This window comes from Miscanthus floridulus, chromosome 19, assembly GCF_019320115.1.
Source record: "Miscanthus floridulus cultivar M001 chromosome 19, ASM1932011v1, whole genome shotgun sequence".
Classification (NCBI taxonomy): Eukaryota; Viridiplantae; Streptophyta; class Magnoliopsida; order Poales; family Poaceae; genus Miscanthus; species Miscanthus floridulus.
The window spans coordinates 64579260-64598803 of record NC_089598.1 but is presented as its reverse complement, the minus strand read 5'-3'; the positions used below and the strand labels follow the sequence as shown (position 1 = coordinate 64598803).

The 19544-nt window shown below is 43.6% G+C and overlaps 1 long non-coding RNA gene across 1 annotated transcript; it reads left to right on the top strand.

Moving 5' to 3' along the window:
- Positions 1-520: 520 nt before the first annotated feature.
- LOC136527070 (uncharacterized) lies at positions 521-19484 on the top strand. Its single transcript, XR_010776670.1, has 4 exons — positions 521-652; positions 725-794; positions 1666-1778; positions 19012-19484. It is a non-coding gene; the product is annotated as an uncharacterized lncRNA (long non-coding RNA).
- Positions 19485-19544: the final 60 nt, after the last annotated feature.

The window sequence follows — 19544 nt, the reverse complement described above, 5'->3', positions numbered from 1 at the left end:
ATTTTTTTGGTTGAGTGCAGGGCTAGATTGCTTGAGGTTTATTTGAATTTAATCAAAGTTCTTAGCTTTAGAAAATAAAAGGCTTTTATTTTTAACTATCATCTCTTCTCACCTTTTGGCCTAGCACCTAGAAGCAGCCCAGCCTGACCCTCTCCTCTTTTCCCTCTGCGCAGCCCAGCAGGCGACCTGCTCTGCGCCGCACCCCTCGGCCCAACTCGCGGCCCAGCGGACAGGCCCAGTCCCGCGCGCCCTCTCTCCTCCTCTCGCTGGTAGCTGGGGCCTACTCGTCAGCCGTGTTGGCCTGCGCGCTCTCCCTCTCTCCTCTCTCTAGTCAGCGGGGCCCGGATATCAGCCGGCCACCCTTTTTTCTTCGCCGAGCCACAGTTTCCGCCCGTGCCTTTACGTCACTCCTTCACTCCACCGAGTGATGGAGGCCATCAAGAGGGGTGTCTTCAAGCCGGGCCAACCGCCACGCATGACCCCGCGTCTACCATCCCTGCTCGCCTTATAAACCCCGTCTGCCGAGCCCCTTCTTCCCCTTTGCAGTTGCCGCGCTCACCCACAGCCCCGCTGCCTCGATTTGCCGCTCGGAGCTCTTAATCACCGTCAGTATCTCGTCCAGAAGCTTCGCAAGGCTTCGCCGCGGCCATAGGTCCCCTTCCCCCTCTATTTTACTCTCGGATTTCATGAATTCGAGCTCACCGTTGCACTTTTCTCTCTCCAGTCCGTCCCCACTCGTCGCCGGCCGCTGTGGTGCCTTCCCCGACGTCACGAGCACCTCCATCGTGTCCGAGGTAATCTCATATTCCTCCCCGTGCTCTCCCTTTTAAGTTTAGCGCTCCAAAACGCCTTTTCCCCGAGCTCCGCATCCTGCCGGCCATGGTGCCGCCGTGGGTGGTGCCGTCCCGGCGAGTTTCAGTCCCTGAGATCCCTCCTATTGCGCTCGAGTAGTCGTTCTCATCCCTCCGGTGTAGTTTGTGTCGAAGTCGGAGCCCGGGAGCGTCGTTCCGGCCATCCGCCGGCGAGCTCGGCGTGAGCGGCAATGGCGGGCCGCTGTGGGAGCTTCTTCCCCAGTGGCCAGGTCCCTCCTGATCACGTTCGCACCGTCCGATCCGTTTTTGGTGGCCAGGATTAGGCCATACCCCTTCGAGTATTTATCGATCCACCACGGACCCATGGACGCGGAGCACAGCGCCAGCTCACGCTCGTCCACGCACGCGTGGTGCGCCGCACCAATCAGGGAGCGCCACGTGGTGCTGAGTTAGCAAGCGATAGGGTCAACCGCGGTCAGCAGCGTGCATTTTTCGTTTAAGACCGTGCGCTTTCCAGAAATGAACCCACGTTCCATCTCCATTCAAAATAATTCCTTTTTAACCCTATTTTTACTCATTTTAGCCCCTGTCGTTTTTAAGAATAGGACCCACCGTTCAAGCCTGCGTGAAAAATCAGTTTTAATTGTTTTATAATTCAAAATGAGTTCAGTTTATTTACAGAAACACAATTGAACCTTGTTTTTAACATAACTTTTACGTTTTAACTCCGATTAGAGTGATTCCTACGCTCATGTTGTTCGTAGAATAGTTTTATAAGCCTTTTTATATTCTGTTTTTACTGTTTGGTGGTACTATTCTAATAGAATATCATTTGTTTGCATGTAATGCTTAGAATGGATGCTTGTATGGTGATGTTGATCACGTTTAGAGTGTGAGCTCTCCGTGGTTGCTGAGGAGCAAGTGTTTGGAGATCAATACCAGCAGCAAGCTAAGGTTTTGAGAAAGGCAAGTGTAACAAAGGAATCCTTGTACCTATAAATTATATACAATTCTTTCGTGCATGTGTCTAAATTGAAATGTCTATAAGGACTTTACCTAGCATATTTTTGTACCACATATTCTTGTTACCCATGGGATGGTATGCATGTTATAGTTAGATGCTGCTACTAGTAACCAAGACTAATTATTTAATGTGACTAATAATATATATGCAATATGATAAAATAATGCTTTTTAGCAACATGGAACATGGGGCTAGAGCACGGGGTTTTAGTGCTCTAGATTCCTCTCCCTAAGGACTTAATCCTAAAGCGGCAACCCAGAAGATATTGTACAACCATGAGAATCACATGGCTCTGGTCTTAGCTAGTTACTTAGATTAGTTCTAACTCGTCTATAGCTTACCGAAAGGGCAAGAGGGGGTACCATGCTGCTTATGGTCCCGGTCCTACTAAGGTGAGTGCTAGACTACGATCAGTTGTGCCACTCATGGTGGAAGGTGTCCATGACACTTGGGAGACTAAAACCTTAGCGGCTATGACTTGTTAGGGCATCTTGGGAAAGGCTTCGTAGTGTACCCTGCTGTAACAGAATCGACCAAATCATAAGAACGTAAGTACAAAAACAATCACAGAAGTGATCAAAATCCTGTACTTAAGCTCCCATAATCCCGGTAGTCCAGAAATCACAAAGGATTTCAACCAACTCTCGACATGCAAATCAAGACCGTAGTGATTCAACACAACACATCATTCGTTACAACATTTCACAAGTAGCATTCGGATTACATCCATCAGAGTTCGAATAAAAATATTACAAATCAAGTTCAAATTTGCGGATGCAACATAGTTTAGTACATAACTTCATAGTTTCAAATACATTGCCAGATCTGAGTCATGTCCCACAAAAGCATCATCAGGTACGAGAACTATGAGAGACCGCGCCCAACGGTCTAGTCTTCATCCCCAGCCAGGAGAAGGCAATACTTGCAGCAACCAAAGTAGAACTGGTCATCTGCAATAGGTGGGAGATAAACCCTGAGTACGAGAAGGTACTCAGCTAGACTTACCAGTCAAAACCAGAAATAAAAGACACCAAGGGTCATGCAAGGCTTATGAGGTGGGCTAGCTTGACACAGTTGCATAAAAGAGCTTATAATATAGTAACCAATTTAAACTTAGCATCAAGCTTATCATCATTTACCTGTCCACTAGATTAGCACCTGTACTAGAAGCACTCACTTATTAGGAGCAAACAATATTAACCATAGCAGGTATAATAAGGCTGTCATCATCATATCATCATTTCTAAATCATTATGTTATTTAGTGTATCTACATTGGAGATAAGCCCGTCAAGTTCTCACTAACCGGGAGAGACGGCGACTCGAATCGAATTACAACTCAGCTGAGGGGGTATTCCTAACTCTCACCCTGGCATACTTTGCTAAGGGTAGCCGTGGGTCACCTTTGGGACAACTCAGGAACCAAATTCGTGGGTTCGATCAGCGCCAGCACTCTCAGGGATTACCCTTCTGCCAGGACGATCAGGACTTTTAAATCACCTGCCCTTGGACTCACGCCTACGGCTCCCTTCCGAGGTGCACTTTATACTTATCGACTCCCAGCCTGAGGTGAGCTACTCGGCTTCATGGTCGGTCTCTAGACCCGGCCAACTAAGAGAGAGGCATGCGTTCAACATGAACAGGAAAGGCTCAAAGATTCAGTCCTTAAGCGACACAGACAGAGTCACTGCAAACCGGCAAGCCTCCGTCCGGTCTTCATTTCAAATTAAGACTGGTTCTTTTCCACGATAGCAAATATAGCCAACCGTGCCATATGTATCTTCCTATATCTCGCAGGTGACAGGAAATCACCTGACTTCTACCGCGTTTCAGCAGGGCTAAGCACTACACGAACCTGAGCTACATAGGATTCAGGGTATCAATATCTGGACAAGGATTGGATAACCAATGTAGCAAATATTTGCATCCAACACCTAAACTTAATGCAACAATATATATATGTAACAATAATACTTTAACTGCATTTTGGAAATTAGGAGGCTTAATATGCTCCGGGGCTTGCCTTTCACAAAGTTGCACGGACGGTGATCCGGGCACTCAACGGCGACCTCGTCTGGCACTTCTCCTGAAGGCTGCACCTCCTGAACCTCCAGTGTCGGCTGCTGCTGCTCGCTTCGGTTCCTCGAAATTCCAGCAGTGTCACACCTTCGCGTACACCTATTGCATGCCGATGCACAAGATAAATATCATGGATGCATAAGGAATGACATGATGCTCATGATGAATGAATCACAGTAAGTGTTTAACAAAACATCACTGGACACTCGTTTACCGAATTAAGAATAGCTCTATTCAAATCACTTGAAAACATGTATCTAACTTAACTTGAAGAATAAGATCTACTTACCTAACTTGCATAACCTAAGGATAAAGATGCTCATCTTCAGTTAAAGGCCTAACACCTAGGAACATTACCACAAACTTAGAAATAGTAAAGGCATACTTAAAACAACAGTTAAAGTTTCATATGCACACGGGTAGTTCCTTAATTCAATCATAACCAGAGTTCTATAAATTCAAATGACTTGCAAGAGGACATTCTGGAAAGCTTATGAAATTCTCTACAAATCATTTGTAAACATCAAAGCATGATTCTTACGTTAACCAAATCGAATTCCAGTAAACCTAGAATCTGTCCAGAAATGACAGGGTCTACTAAATTAATTATTTAGTGATGATGCAAAAGCATAATTGGACCAAACCAAGTTTACCAACTTGTTGCACATACCAGAGGAACATCAGAAAGTATAGTGCCAACTTCTAAATAAATTATTTAATGCCCTTTTCTAATTTATTTAGTTAATTAGGTGATTAAAGCAATATATAGTAAAACTATTCAGAAAAATCTACAAAAATTACAGTAGCTATCTCATGCTTCACATAGACTACCATAAAAATTTCAAAGCCATTGAGCAAGCAGAACTTGCTGTACCCAAAATAACAGGTGGCATGTCTATTTTTAGCATAATTAGGAAACCCTATTGAAAAGTGTCAAACAATAGATTTCACATTTTTCCTAGCATCATTATAGCATAAGAATAGCACTCACCAATTTTTACCTTTACTGGATCTATAGAAAAATTATGAAAATTCACACAAGATCCATCCATGCAAACAAGAGAATTTTCTATCTCCTACATATAGTGTCCAAAATATATGAAAATTTAACTATAAGCTATTCATGACATGAGAAGTACACCATAAAAATTTCATGCCATTTGGAGCTACATAGAAAAAGATATAATTACCCCTATTTCCTTCATGATTAAAAGAGATAATTAGTAACTCCATTTTTCATAACAGAACATGGCATAAATTATATTTTTAATAAAAACTAGACATTATCATGAACTCAACAAAATTGGAACCACATCATTTGAAGCTACCAACTAGGAGATACATATTTTTGAATCTATACACAAATCTGTGAAAAGAATAAAACCAAAACAATGTTGAAACCCTAACTCTACTGCTGGGCCGGCCCCGAAGGACACGGCGGCCCACAACGCATGCGCAAGCGAACGCCAGCATGGCCCAGCACTCGGCGCGGCCCACGCTGGCTCCCGCCTTGGCTCAGCGACTGACGACGGGGCTCCACGCGACAGAGAGACAGGCAGGAGAGGAAGAACGGACGGCGGCGCAACTCGTCGACGGCGATAGCTCCGGCGAGTCCAGTGGTACTACGGTGTTCACCCCACCCGTGCGCATCTAGTGGTGCCCTTAATTGAAGCTATTGTCGCAGCTAAAGGGGGTGGCGACGGTCATGGCGGCGCACGGCCACGGCATGGCCGGCTCTGGCGAGACAATGTCGTCGTGGCCCTAGTGGGTGACCCTACGAGCTTCAGCGTCACTCACAGTAGCTAGCGTAAGGGAGAGAAAGGATGGGAAGGTCGCGGTGACAGTTGGCCGCGTGGAGCGCCAACTCCGGCGAGGTCCTGCCATGGCGGCGGTGGAAGAAATGGCGATTGTGCCCTTACCAATGCTGAAATGGACCGATTGAAAGGTGGAGGTGGTAGAGGGGATCACGGTGAAGCTAGGGGCAAGATGGCTGGCGCGTTTTTGCAGTGGCGAGCGTGCAAGGCAATGGCGACGCTCGGTTGGAACTAGAGGGGTTGCAGCAGCTCGGCGCTGCGCGCGGTGAAGGCGAAAGAGAAGCAAATGGAGCAGGTGAGTGCGTCGGGCAGGTGCGCGGGGTGCTCATGTCACGGCCAGCAGCGCCAAGATGCCCGCGGCGCGTGGCAGTTCGAGCAGAAGACCGGCGATGGGTGGCGAACACACGGCATTCGTTGTCTGATGACTGTCAGTTACTGTAGATCACAATCAGACAACGGGAATCGCCTGACACCGCGACTTCATAGTTTTAATACGGCTAAACCGTTGGTCCATTGCAAAAATAGTGTACATGAAAATTGTAGGTCTACCATCCATCTAAAATATCTTTTCAAGGACCATCATCTAATTCGCCATGGATCAGAAGTTACATCAAGCCAAAGTTGGCTTGATCCAACTGAAAATGCAATTAGGACTTAGAATTATTTTTCAGTGCTGAATCCACCATCAAGAATGACTTGTGGGCCATGTTTGAGGCTGTTCCACACATTTTCATGAGTTGATCATAAAACAACTTTTGTTCCTTGATAAATTAGCTACAACTTTGGTAAAGAGTGCATAGCCATGCAAGGTCTCTATGTTGGACTTTTGAGTTAGTCAAACAATGTCACTCTAAGGGTCATTAAAAGTCAAACCTCCACTTGAGGGCATTTTTGTCATTTTGATCCACATGAACAATGTCCCATCAATTACCCTAAGTGTAGTTAAGGTGTATTAGACCCTAATTAACCACTTTACACAAGTGCTATACCAATTTCTAATGATCACATGTAATGAAGCACAAAACAATCAATTCACTCAAATGTTGCAATTTCATGTTTCACATGTTTCATGACCTTGTTGTTATTTTATACTTGTCATATTACTACCATGTTGCCATGTTTCAAGGTATGAGAAACTCATGTTGCATTCACATGTTTCACTACTACCATTCATAAGCAAATCAAGTATGAAACAAACAGAATTGCGAAAGTTGCATATGTATGTTTTAGTGACAATGGCATGATGAGATAGATGATGCACATGTTTATGAAATGAAATGCAATTTTGTGGAAGCCAAACACCTAGGGTGTTACAGCGCTTCCCCCTTAGAAAAATCTCGTCCTGAGATTTGGAAAGCGTACCATTTAGTATAGAAAGTTGGATGATTTTCCTTTAAATAATCTTCCCGCTCCCATGTTGCATCCCGATCACTATGATTACTCCAAACTACCTTGTATAACTTAACTACTCGCCTACGAGTCACTCTTTCTTGAGTATCCAGAACCTGCACGGGCTTCTCCTCATAAGAAAGATCAGATTTCAAGTTGATTTTCCTCGTAGCTACCCATTCCTTAGGAATACGGAGACACTTCTTCAACTGAGACACATGGAATACCGGGAATATAGCTCCCATTTCACATGGTAGATCGAGTTTATAGGCTACTCTTCCACTTTTCTCGATAATGCGGTAAGGTCCAACATATCGAGGCTCAAGCTTCCTTTTGATTCCAAAACATTTTACTCCTTTCATAGGGGATACCTTCAGATAAACATGATCACCTACTTCAAACTCAATAGGTTTTCTTCTCTTGTCAGCATAGCTCTTTTGTCTAGCCTAAGCGGCAGTCATATTCTTCTGTATAGTTCGGACTTGCTCTTCGGCTTCTTTTACAAAATCAATACCATAGAATCTTTTTCTCCAGGTTACACACAGTTCAAAGGAGTTCTACACTTGCGGCCATAAAGAGCTTCAAAAGGAGCCATTTTGATACTCTCTTGATAACTGTTGTTATAAGAGAATTCAGCGAGAGGCAACCATTCCTCCCAAGAGCCTTTGCAAGAGATAAGACAAGCTCTAAGCATGTCTTCAAGAATTTGATTAACATGCTCAGTCTGTCCTGATGTTTGCGGATGATAGGCAACACTGTGGATTAGATGAGTGCCAAGATTATGATGTAAGCACTCCCAAAAGCGAGCCGTGAATTGCGGTCCTCTATCTGAAACAATGGATTTGGGTACACCATGGAGACGTACCACTTGTTGAAAGTAAATCTCAGCATAATTGTGAGGGTGATAGGTAGACTTGACCGGAATAAAGTGAGCGGATTTAGTTAGATGATCTACAATAACCCAGATGGAATCACAACCCTTTTTGGTAGTGGGTAATCCAACAATGAAATCCATGACAATTTCTTCCCACTTCCAGCTAGGAATAGAGAGTGGCTGCAATAATCCAGGCCTCATGTGAATAGCCTTGACTCTGCAACAGTTATCGCACCTTGCCATGTAGGCTGCGATTTCTTTCTTCATCTTGGTCCACCAATAATATAGCTTGAGATCTTGATATATTTTACTGCTACCAGGATGGATGGACAATTTAGAAGAATGGGCTTCAACCATAATTTGATTTCTAAGTTCTTTGTCTTTGGGTACTACAAGCCTATCATTAAACCAGAGAATTCCTTTGTCATCGACCCTAAAGTGCTTGGTCTCCTGAGCTTTCATCTTCCGCTTGATATGAAACACACCCACATCAGTCTTCTGGAGTTCAATAATTTGACTTCTAAGAGAGCAATCCACAGTGATATTATGGAGTACTACAGGATAAAGGAGGTGTGTCAGATGAAAGTCTTCACTAACTAAGGAATTGCAATGGGTCTTTCTGCTTAAGGCATCAACAACCACATTTGCCTTGCCAGGATGGTAGTGCACTTGAAGGTTGTAGTCTTTGATCAATTCTAACCATCGTCGTTGACGCATGTTCAACTCGGGTTGAGTAAAGATGTACTTGAGACTTTTATGGTCCGTATAGATGTTGCACTCATTACCTAGCAAGTAATGTCTCCAAATCTTCAGGGCATGAACAACCACGGCTAGCTCTAAGTCATGGGTAGGATAATTGATTTCATGCTTTTGAAGCTGGCGCGAAGCATAAGCAATGACTCGGCCCTCCTGCATAAGAACACACCCCAAACCGGTGCCACATGCATCACAATAGACATCAAAAGGCTTCTCGATGTCAGGTTGTGCCAATACAGAAGCAGAGGTTAGTAAGGTCCACAAAGTGTGGAAAGCCTCTTCACACTTCGGAGTCCACACAAACTTCTCATCCTTTTGAAGTAGTCGAGTCATGGGCTTGGCGATTTTTGAGAAATCCAGGATAAAGCGACGATAGTAGCCAGCCAAACCTAGGAAACTTCGGACTTCTGTGACCGTAGTAGGTGCCTTCCACTCTAGGACTTCTTGCACCTTAGTAGGGTCAACCGAAATTCCATCTCCAGATAACACATGACCCAGAAAAGGTATCTTGTTCAACCAGAATTCGCACTTGCTGAACTTAGCATAAAGCTGGTTGTCACGTAACCGAGTTAAAACAATTCTCAGATGTTCAGCATGCTCTTCTTCATTCTGAGAATATACAAGGATATCATCAATGAACACGACGACGAACTTGTCCAATTCTGGCATGAATACTGAATTCATCAGGTACATACAGTGTGCCGGAGCATTTGTCAACCCAAAGGACATGACAAGATATTCGAACAAGCCATAACGAGTAGAGAAAGCTGTCTTAGGTATATATTCAGGATGAATTTTGATCTGATGGTAGCCAGACCTCAAATCGATCTTGGAGAATACCTTAGCTTTGGAGAGCTGATCAAACAGAATATCGATGCGAGGAAGAGGGTATTTGTTCTTGATAGTAACAGCATTAAGGGGGCGATAATCCACGCACATGCACAGAGACTCGTCCTTCTTCTTCACAAAGATAGCCAGACAACCCCTAGGAGAAGAACTAGGCTGAATCAAACCTTTCTTTAATAGCTCATTCAACTGAATCTTCAGCTCAGCCAACTCATTGGACGACATTCTATAGGGCCTTCGAGAAATAGGTGCCGTACCCGGAATGAGTTCTATCTTGAATTCTACTTCTCGGTCCGGAGGTAATCCAGGTAAGTCATCAGGGAAGACATCTGGAAACTCATAGACAACCGGTATATCTTCAATGGCTTTGTCTAGGGTAGCATTGGCTGTATTGTGGATAGCGATATCATGAGGTAACTGCACTAGAAAACCCTTCTTATCCACAGGATCTCTCAACATTACCACACGGGTTGATGTATCGATCAACACTCCATTCCCGCTCATCCACTTCATCCCTAGGATTACATCGATTCCTACCCCCGGCAGAACTACAAGATCCGTAAGGAACTCTCGATCCCCAATCTCAATCCTTACATCTTTAACTACTTGGTTAGTCATGATATTATTTCCAGCAGCACTAATACAATAACCACCCTTGACAATTGTAATCACATTCATCTTATGCTTAGATGCAAAAGTAGAACTCACAAAGGAATGCGAAGCACCCGAATCAAAGAGCACAATTGTAGGGAGATCATTAACAAGGAACTTACCAGCGATGACCACTTCACCAGCAGGAATTTCCTCCACAGTAGTGTAGTGAACACGCCCCTAACGGACATTTCCCTGAGCATTCTGCTTGGAAGGATAGGGACACTTATTAGCCTAGTGACCAGGCTAGTTACAGTTCTAGCATGGCCTGTTTGCTGGTGGGACATTGGAGCTGCCCTGCCCAGAGGTATTCTTTGGCAAGGAAATTGTGTAACCCTTGCGGAAACCAGTTTTAGCTTGATTCTTCTTCTGAGGTGGGCGGTACCGGACATTAGCATTGGGTGGACGATACTGGGTCTTGGATACCACTGGTGCCTTAGACCGAGAAGCACCTGCCTCAAAGTTTCTTTTACGGGTCTTGGAAGCAGCATATACGTTATCGTTATTCTCCTGAGTCAGGGTGTCACTGATAAACTCATTGAAGGTGACACACTTGCAGTTGCCCATAGACTTCATCAGTTTAGGGGAAAGTCCCCTCTTGAAGCTAGCTATCTTCTTGGCGTCAGTATCCATGAACTCGGGAGCATACCTTGCCAGGTTGTTGAATGCCTAGAGGTATTCATTAAGACTCTTGTTGCCTTGGGTTAGCTTCATAAACTCGGTATGCTTAATGGCCATGAGACCAGGAGGGATAAAGTGTCCCCGGAAAGCTGCCTGGAACTGGTCCCAAACTATCTTGACATTTGTAGGGAAGGTGGTCCTGTGATGGGTCCACCAGATGCCTACAGGGCCTTGGAGCTAGTGTCCTGCATACGAGGCCTTCATACCTTCTGTCAAATGGAGCAATCCAAACCTTTGCTCTATCGTGCTCAACCATTCATCAGCTTGTAATGGTTCTTCTGCCTCTCTAAAGATAGGAGGCTTTGTGTCCATGAAGTCCTTAAAGCTACTGTACTGGTTCGGCTCGGGTCCCTGGCGGACATGTCAATCCTCGCGGTTAGCCATTTGGCGTATAGCCTCAGCTAGCATGCGCTGGCTTTCGATGACTGTCCGCATTAGCTCAGCTGGTGTGGGCGGTGGAGGAGGTGGTTGTTCCTCATCTCCCATGCTACGACCACGATGAAGGTTATAAGCCATCTGCAAAATGTATAGCCAATGAGCACTGACAATGTGGAAATTTTTGTAGATGAATTGTATAATTATGCCAAACTGACTCCAATGGAGAACATGAATTTATACTATCAACAGAGGCACAATCATCCATCACAATCACATAACTCATCAAGCGCATCAATTGACACATTAATGCGATGAACTTAACCAACAATGAGATCGATAGACCGCACAGATGGAAATTGTCAAAGGCTCACATACATGGAGCATAACACGTTCGATAGGTTACATCCAAGCCATAGAGGTTCCAACTGACATCAAAGACAACTTAAGGTTCGATATTACATCCCAACGATTAACTTATTACAAAGCTACTCGTTCATGCATGAGGATCAACAAAAGACTAGCTCTAGCTCATTAGATAAGTAGTAAGCTAAACTACGCATCGTCCTCAGAGTCAGTGTCGAAGATCTCTCCTTCATCTTCATCACTAGCAGGCTCTAACTCCTCATCTTCCTCCTCTTCAGGTGGAACGTCCTCAGGTCCATTGACCTCAATGTCATCATCACCTTCAGCCATGATGACACCAGAGCCCATCTCATCCTCATCATCAGGTGGCAGGAGAGGGTGAAGCTGATTATGTAACAGGTGAACCTCCTCATGGAGATGGTCATTGTACTCTTCGGCAACTGCCAACTGCTGCTCTAGCTCCACCTGTCGTGCTCTCAACATATTCTCTTCGTGCTAGGCTTCATTCCGTTGGTTCAGCACATGAATCAACATACGTTCACAGTTGCGGTGAGCAACTATCAACCTCTAAACCTCTAGGGTCTCTTGGTCCCATTCTTGTGTTACTTGCTCCAAACGATGTTGAGCCGCATTCCTCTCAGCAGTCACCCGGGCCAGCTCTACCCTCAGCCTTTCCGCCTCAGTAGGCTCCGGACGGGGCTCACGAGGAGCTAACCAATGACGAGGTGCCCTGCCTCCAGCGGACTTGCGAGTAGTGAGTTTCGTGCACGCCATCTATAGCAAAAAGTTGCAACGTAAGGGGAGAATCATTTAAGGGATACGAAATTTAATTAGTCGAGACCATCAATTTTTAAAGGAGGGAGTAATGCAAAAATGCTATGTATGCTTGAACATGATGCATGCACGATCCATACGTCCTCACAAACCTAGAAAAATTTAAAGGCTAGCGAATATACGGTGGCATACATACGTTCTCTCGTATATGGTATCTAGTCGATCTACAACGATACGTTGTTTGTGTACCTGCAGAAAATTTCATTTTAGCCCAATAGTTTCCCAAAAAGGCATATAAAGTAAGCAGTAAACTAAATACTTTCATACATACATCCCCCGATGTATATACTCTAGTATCACAGCTACCCGACAGAGATACCCACATTTAAGTACTCTCATAGATACATGATCGAACATGTAAGTATGCGAGCAACCACAACTACTCTCCCCTAGACTGACGGTTGGACGGTCATGCTCTCACAACTCCCACTTACTAGAGCATAGAGGTATTTTGATCCATACATTACCACCCAAACGGATGGCATCCATACAATAGCACACCGTATGGACAACGAAACAGAAACAAGCAGGAACCCCCAAGTTAGTACTTTAATAAGCCACCTAAGAGTCCTTACTTGGGCATAAGGGATATGACCACTGGCAATACTTAGTATTTAATTTAGGATTTTCACAAATACTTTTGTTTTAAATACACAAATGACATGTTTAGTGTCGAATCTTGCTCTGATGCCAGCTGTAACAGAACCGACCAAATCATAAGAATGTAAGTACAAAAACAATCATAGAAGTGATCAAATTCCTGTACTTAAGCTCCCATAATCCCGGTAGTCCAAAAATCATGAAGGATTTCAACCAACTCTCGACATGCAAACCAAGACCGTAGTGATTCAACACAACACATCATTCGTTACAACATTTCACAAGTAGCATTCGGATTACATCCATCAGAGTTCGAATAAAAATATTACAAACCAAGTTCAAATTTGCGGAAGCAACATAGTTCAGTACATAACTTCATAGTTTCAAATACATTGCTAGATCTGAGTCTTCATCCCTAGCTGGGAGAAGGCAATACTTGCAGCAACCAAAGTAGAACTGGTCATCTGCAACAGGTGGGAGATAAACCCTGAGTACGAGAAGGTACTCAGCTAGACTTACCCGTCAAAACCAGAAATAAAAGACACCAAGGGTCATGCAAGGCTTATGAGGTGGGCTAGCTTGACATAGTTGCATAAAAGAGCTTATGAATATAGTAACCAATTTAAACTTAGCATCAAGCTTATCATCATTTACCTGTCCACTAGATTAGCACCTGTACTAGAGCACTCACTTATTAGGAGCAAACAATATTAACCATAGTAGGTATAAAAAGGCTGTCATCATCATATCATCATTTCTAAACCATTATGTTATTTAGTGTATCTACATTGGAGATAAGCCCGTCAAGTTCTCACTAATCGGGAGAGACGGCGACTCGAATTGAATTACAACTGAGCTGAGGGGGTATTCCTAACTCTCACCCTGGCATACTTTGCAAGGGTAGCCGTGGGTCACCTTTAGGACAACTTAGGAACCAAATTCATGGGTTCGATCAGCGCCAGCACTCTCAGGGATTACCCTTCTGCCAGGACGATCAGGACTTTTAAATCACCTGCCCTTGGACTCACGCCTACGGCTCATTTTCGAGGCGCACTTTATACTTATCGACTCCCAGCCTAAGGTGAGCTACTCGGCTTCGTGGTCGGTCTCTAGACCCGGCCAACTAAGAGAGAGGCATGCGTTCAACATGAACAGGAAAGGCTCCAAGATTCAGTCCTTAAGCGACACAGACGGAGTCACTGCAAACCGGCAAGTCTCCGTCCGGTCTTCATTTCAAATTAAGACTGGTTCTTTTCCACGATAGCAAATATAGCCAACCGTGCCATATGTATCTTCCTATATCTCGCAGGTGACAGGAAATCACCCGACTTCTACCACGTTTCAGCAGGGCTAAGCACTACACGAACCTGAGCTACATAGGATTCAGGGTATCAATATCTGGACAAGGATTGGATAACCAATGCAGCAAATGTTTGCATCCAACACCTAAACTTAATGCAACAATATATATATATGTAACAATAATACTTTAACTGTATTTCGGAAATTAGGAGGCTTAATATGCTCCGGGGCTTGCCTTTCACAAAGTTGCACGGACGGTGATCCGGGCACTCAACGGCGACCTCATCTGGCACTTCTCCTGAAGGCTGCACCTCCTGAACCTCCGGTGTCGGCTGCTGCTGCTCGCTCGGTTCCTCAAATTCCAGCAGTGTCACACCTTCCGGTACACCTATTGCATGCCGATGCACAAGATAAATATCATGGATGCATAAGGAATGACATGATGCTCATGATGAATGAATCACAGTAAGTGTTTAACGAAACATCACTGGACACTCGTTTACCGATTAAGAATAGCTCTATTCAAATCACTTGAAAACATGTATCTAACTTAACTTGAAGAACAAGATCTACTTACCTAACTTGCATAACCTAAGGTAAAGATGTTCATCTTCAGTTAAAGGCCTAACACCTAGGAACATTACCACAAACTTAGAAATAGTAAAGGCGTACTTAAAACAACAGTTAAAGTTTCATATGCACATGGGTAGTTCCTTAATTCAATCATAACCAGAGTTCTATAAATTCAAATGACTTACAAGAGGACATTCTGGAAAGCTTATGAAATTCTCTACAAATCATTTGTAAACATCAAAGCATGATTCTTACGTTAACCAAATCAAATTCTAGTAAACCTAGAATCTGTCCAGAAATGACAGGTCTACTAAATTAATTATTTAGTGATGATGTAAAAGCATAATTGGACCAAACCAAGTTTACCAACTTGTTGCACATACCAGAGGAACATCAGAAAGTATAGTGCCAACTTCTAAATAAATTATTTAATGCCCTTTTCTAATTTATTTAGTTAATTAGGTGATTAAAGCAATATATAGTAAAACTATTCAGAAAAATATACAAAAATTACAGTAGCTATCTCATGCTTCACATAGACTACCATAAAAATTTCAAAGCCATTGAGCAAGCAGAACTTGCGGTACCCAAAATAACAGGTGGCATGTCTATTTTTAGCATAATTAGGAAACCCTATTGAAAAGTGTCAAGAAATAGATTTCACATTTTCCTAGCATCATTCTAGCATAAGAATAGCACTCACCAATTTTTACCTTTACTGGATCTATAAAAAAATTATGAAAATTCACACAAGATCCATCCATGCAAACAAGAGAATTTTCTATCTCCTACATACAGTGTCCAAAATATATGAAAATTTAACTACAAGCTATTCATGACATGAGCAGTACACCATAAAAATTTCATGCCATTTGGAGCTACATAGAAAAAGATATAATTACCCCTATTTCCTTCGTGATTAAAAGAGATAATTAGTAACTCCATTTTTCATAACAGAACATGGCATAAATTATATTTTTAATAAAAACTAGACATTATCATGAACTCAACAAAATTGGAACCACATCATTTGAAGCTACCAACTAGGAGATACATATTTTTGAATCTATACACAAATCTGTGAAAAGAATAAAACCAAAACAATGTTGAAACCCTAACTCTACTGCTGGGCCGGCTCGAAGAACACGGCGGCCCACAACGCATGCGCAAGCGAACGCCAGCGCAGCCCAGCACTCGGCGCGGCCCACGCTGGCTCCCGCCTTGGCTCAGCGACTGACGACGGGGCCCCACGCGACAGAGAGACAGGCAGGGGAGGAAGAACGGACGGCGGTGCAACTCATCGACGACGACAGCTCCGGCGAGTCCAGCGGTACTACGGTGTTCACCCCACTCGTGCACATCTAGTGGTGCCCTCAATTGAAGCTATTGTCGCAGCTAAAGGGGGTGGCGACGGTCATGGTGGCACACGGCCACGGCATGGCTGGCTCCGGCGAGAGGATGGCGTCGTGGCCCTAGTGGGTGACCCTACGAGCTTCAGCGTCACTCACAGTAGCTAGCGCAAGGGAGAGAAAGGATGGGAAGGTCGCGGTGACAGTTGGCCGCATGGAGCGCCAACTCCGGCGAGGTCCCGCCATGGCGGCGGTGGAAGAAATGGCGATTACGCCCTTACCAATGCTCAAATGGACCGATTGAAAGGTGGAGGTGGTAGAGGGGATCACGGCGAAGCTAGGGGCAAGATGGCCAGCACGTTTTTGCAGTGGCGAGCACGCAAGGCAATGGCGACGCTCGGTCGGAACTAGAGGGGTTGCAGTGGCTCGGCGCTGCGCGCGGTGAAGGCGAAAGAGAAGCAAATGGAGCAGGCGAGTGCATCGGGCAGGCGCGCGGGGTGCTCATGTCGCGGCCAACAGCGCCAGGATGCCCGCGGCGCGTGGCAGTTCGAGCAGAAGACCGGCGATGGGTGGCGAACACGCGGTGTTCGTTGTCTGATGACTGTTAGTTACTGTAGATCACATTTAGACAATGGGAATCGCCTGACAGCGCGACTTCATCGTTTTAATACGGCTAAACCGTTGGTCCATTGCAAAAACAGTGTACATGAAAATTGTAGGTCTACCATCCATCTATAATTTCTTTTCAAGGACCATCATCTAATTCGCCATGGATCAGAAGTTACATCAAGCCAAAGTTGGCTTGATGCAACTAAAAATGCAGTTAGGACTTAGAATTATTTTTCAGTGTTGAATCCACCATCAAGAATGACTTGTAGGCCATGTTTGAGGCTGTTCCACACATTTTCATGAGTTGATCATAAAACAACTTTTGTTCCTTGATAAATTAGCTACAACTTTGGTAAAGAGTGCATAGCCATGCAAGGTCTCTATGTTGAAGTTTTGAATTAGTCAAACAGTGTCACTCTAAGGGTCATTAAAAGTCAAACCTCCACTTGAGGGCATTTTTGTCATTTTGATCCACATGAACAATGTCCCATCAATTACCCTAAGTGTAGTTAAGGTGTATTAGACCCTAATTAACCACTTTACACAAGTGCTATGCCAATTTCTAATGATCACATGTGATGAAGCACAAAACAATCAATTCACTCAAATGTTGCAATTTCATGTTTCACATGTTTCATGACCTTGTTGTTATTTTATACTTGTCATATTACTACCATGTTGCCATGTTTCAAGGTATGAGAAACTCATGTTGCATTCACATGTTTCACTACTACCATTCATAAGCAAATCAAGTATGAAACAAACAGAATTGCGAATGTTGCATATGTATGTTTCAGTGATAATGGCATGATGAGATAGATGATGCACATGTTTATGAAATGAAATGCAATTTTGTGGAAGCCAAACACTTTGGAAGATGTGATATGGGAGTATATAAGCCTGGCAAATGGGAATCACGACTCATGGTGAAAGTGTACACACTCTATAGAGTTTGATCAAACCGATATATCAGCTGTGCACACGAACACGAACGGTCTAGATCCTTTATGATTAGTGGTTACTTGTTTGGTTTGGGAATGATCTTAATACTAACTAATATTGCTCTCCACTTGGGTTGGTTTATCACTAAAATAGTGACTCAGGTATAATAAAGTTTGACCAAGTAAAATTGCTAACCATAGTATACCGAGTTAAGACTTTGAGCCTTCATAAACCCCTTTGTTATACTGTTAAGCATGGTGCGCTTACACTTGCTTTACAATCAACAAAAATCCTAGATGGGTACTAGATGGTGGAGTTCATGAAGATGATCTTGAGGAGTCCAGAAGTTGTAGGCTGAGGTTCACCAGTCGACGTCCCTGTGGTTTATGGAGTTCTACTAAAGATCAGTTTCCGCTTTGTATCTGTTAAAGACTTATAAGTCTTGATGTAATGAATGTTATATCGATATGTAATAAAGCACAATCTTTGGTATCTACCTTGTTTTGTCACTGTATGTGTGATATTGACTTCCTAGGCACACATATGGTTGGCGCTCGGTTTTATCCTTAAAATCGGGTGTGACAAATTGGTATCAAAGCTGTGTTGACTGTAGAACACTCAGCCTAGTTAGAAATGGTCGTTTTAAGGATTTGTTTCACTCTCCCTCTTTTCCTTGTATTTTATTAAAAGTTATGCTTAACTCCTTACCCTCTAGTCTATTGAAAAATCTTGATATTTATGCTATTAGATCTTGTTCTCATCTTGTTCTAAACATAGCTAGGATGAAGAAGTTCACGTACCTTTGTTGACCTTAGGAGACTTATCCTTTATTTAATAAGAACGATAGCATCGAGTATCGTGTAGAGTCTTATGTATGACATGTGTAGTTAAATGTTTGTATGCTTGTTATTATGGTTATGTTTGATTTGAATTTTTGTAATGAGTGTGATGTGTTGTGGGGTGATGTCCGCAATTGCATCTAGTTTTCAAAGTAAGGTTTAAGGTTTAATGAAATAGATAGTTCGGGTTCAATCTTTTCTCGCTATCTTTAATATCTTATCTTGCCTTATCATCTTTTTATCAAGTTTAGCTCTACCATGGTCACCTTAGACTGATGTCATTCATGTTTCAAATAGATGGAAGACACAGGAAGGACCTTACAGGGTAGGTAGTGGCAATGAGAACAACCCACAACCACAACCTACAATGTCCATGGAACAATTCATGATGATGGAAACTCAGCTCTTGGAATAGATGGCACAAACAATCTAGAATCTGTAGCAAAATCCACCAGCACTTGTCCAAGTGAGAGACAAATGAAGAGAATTTCTGAAGGGACGTCCACCTATTTTTACTCACTCACGTGATCCTCCACAAGCTGATGATTGGCTTTGTGCTATAGAGACATAGCTTGAGATAACTCAATGTAATGACAAAGAGAAGGTACTTTATGGCTCTGGGTAGCTACAAGGTGCAACACTTGATTGGTGGGAGTCATTCCAAATTGGCCACCCCAATGCTGAAGAGATTACATGGCAAGAATTTAGGAATGGTTTTCGTGTGATGTATTGGAGATTTGTAGCACATTCACCATTAAGGGAGTGAGCCAAGAGGCTATACGTCTTTGCCTTTTCCCCTTCTCTTTGTTAGGAAAGGCTAAGCAATGGTT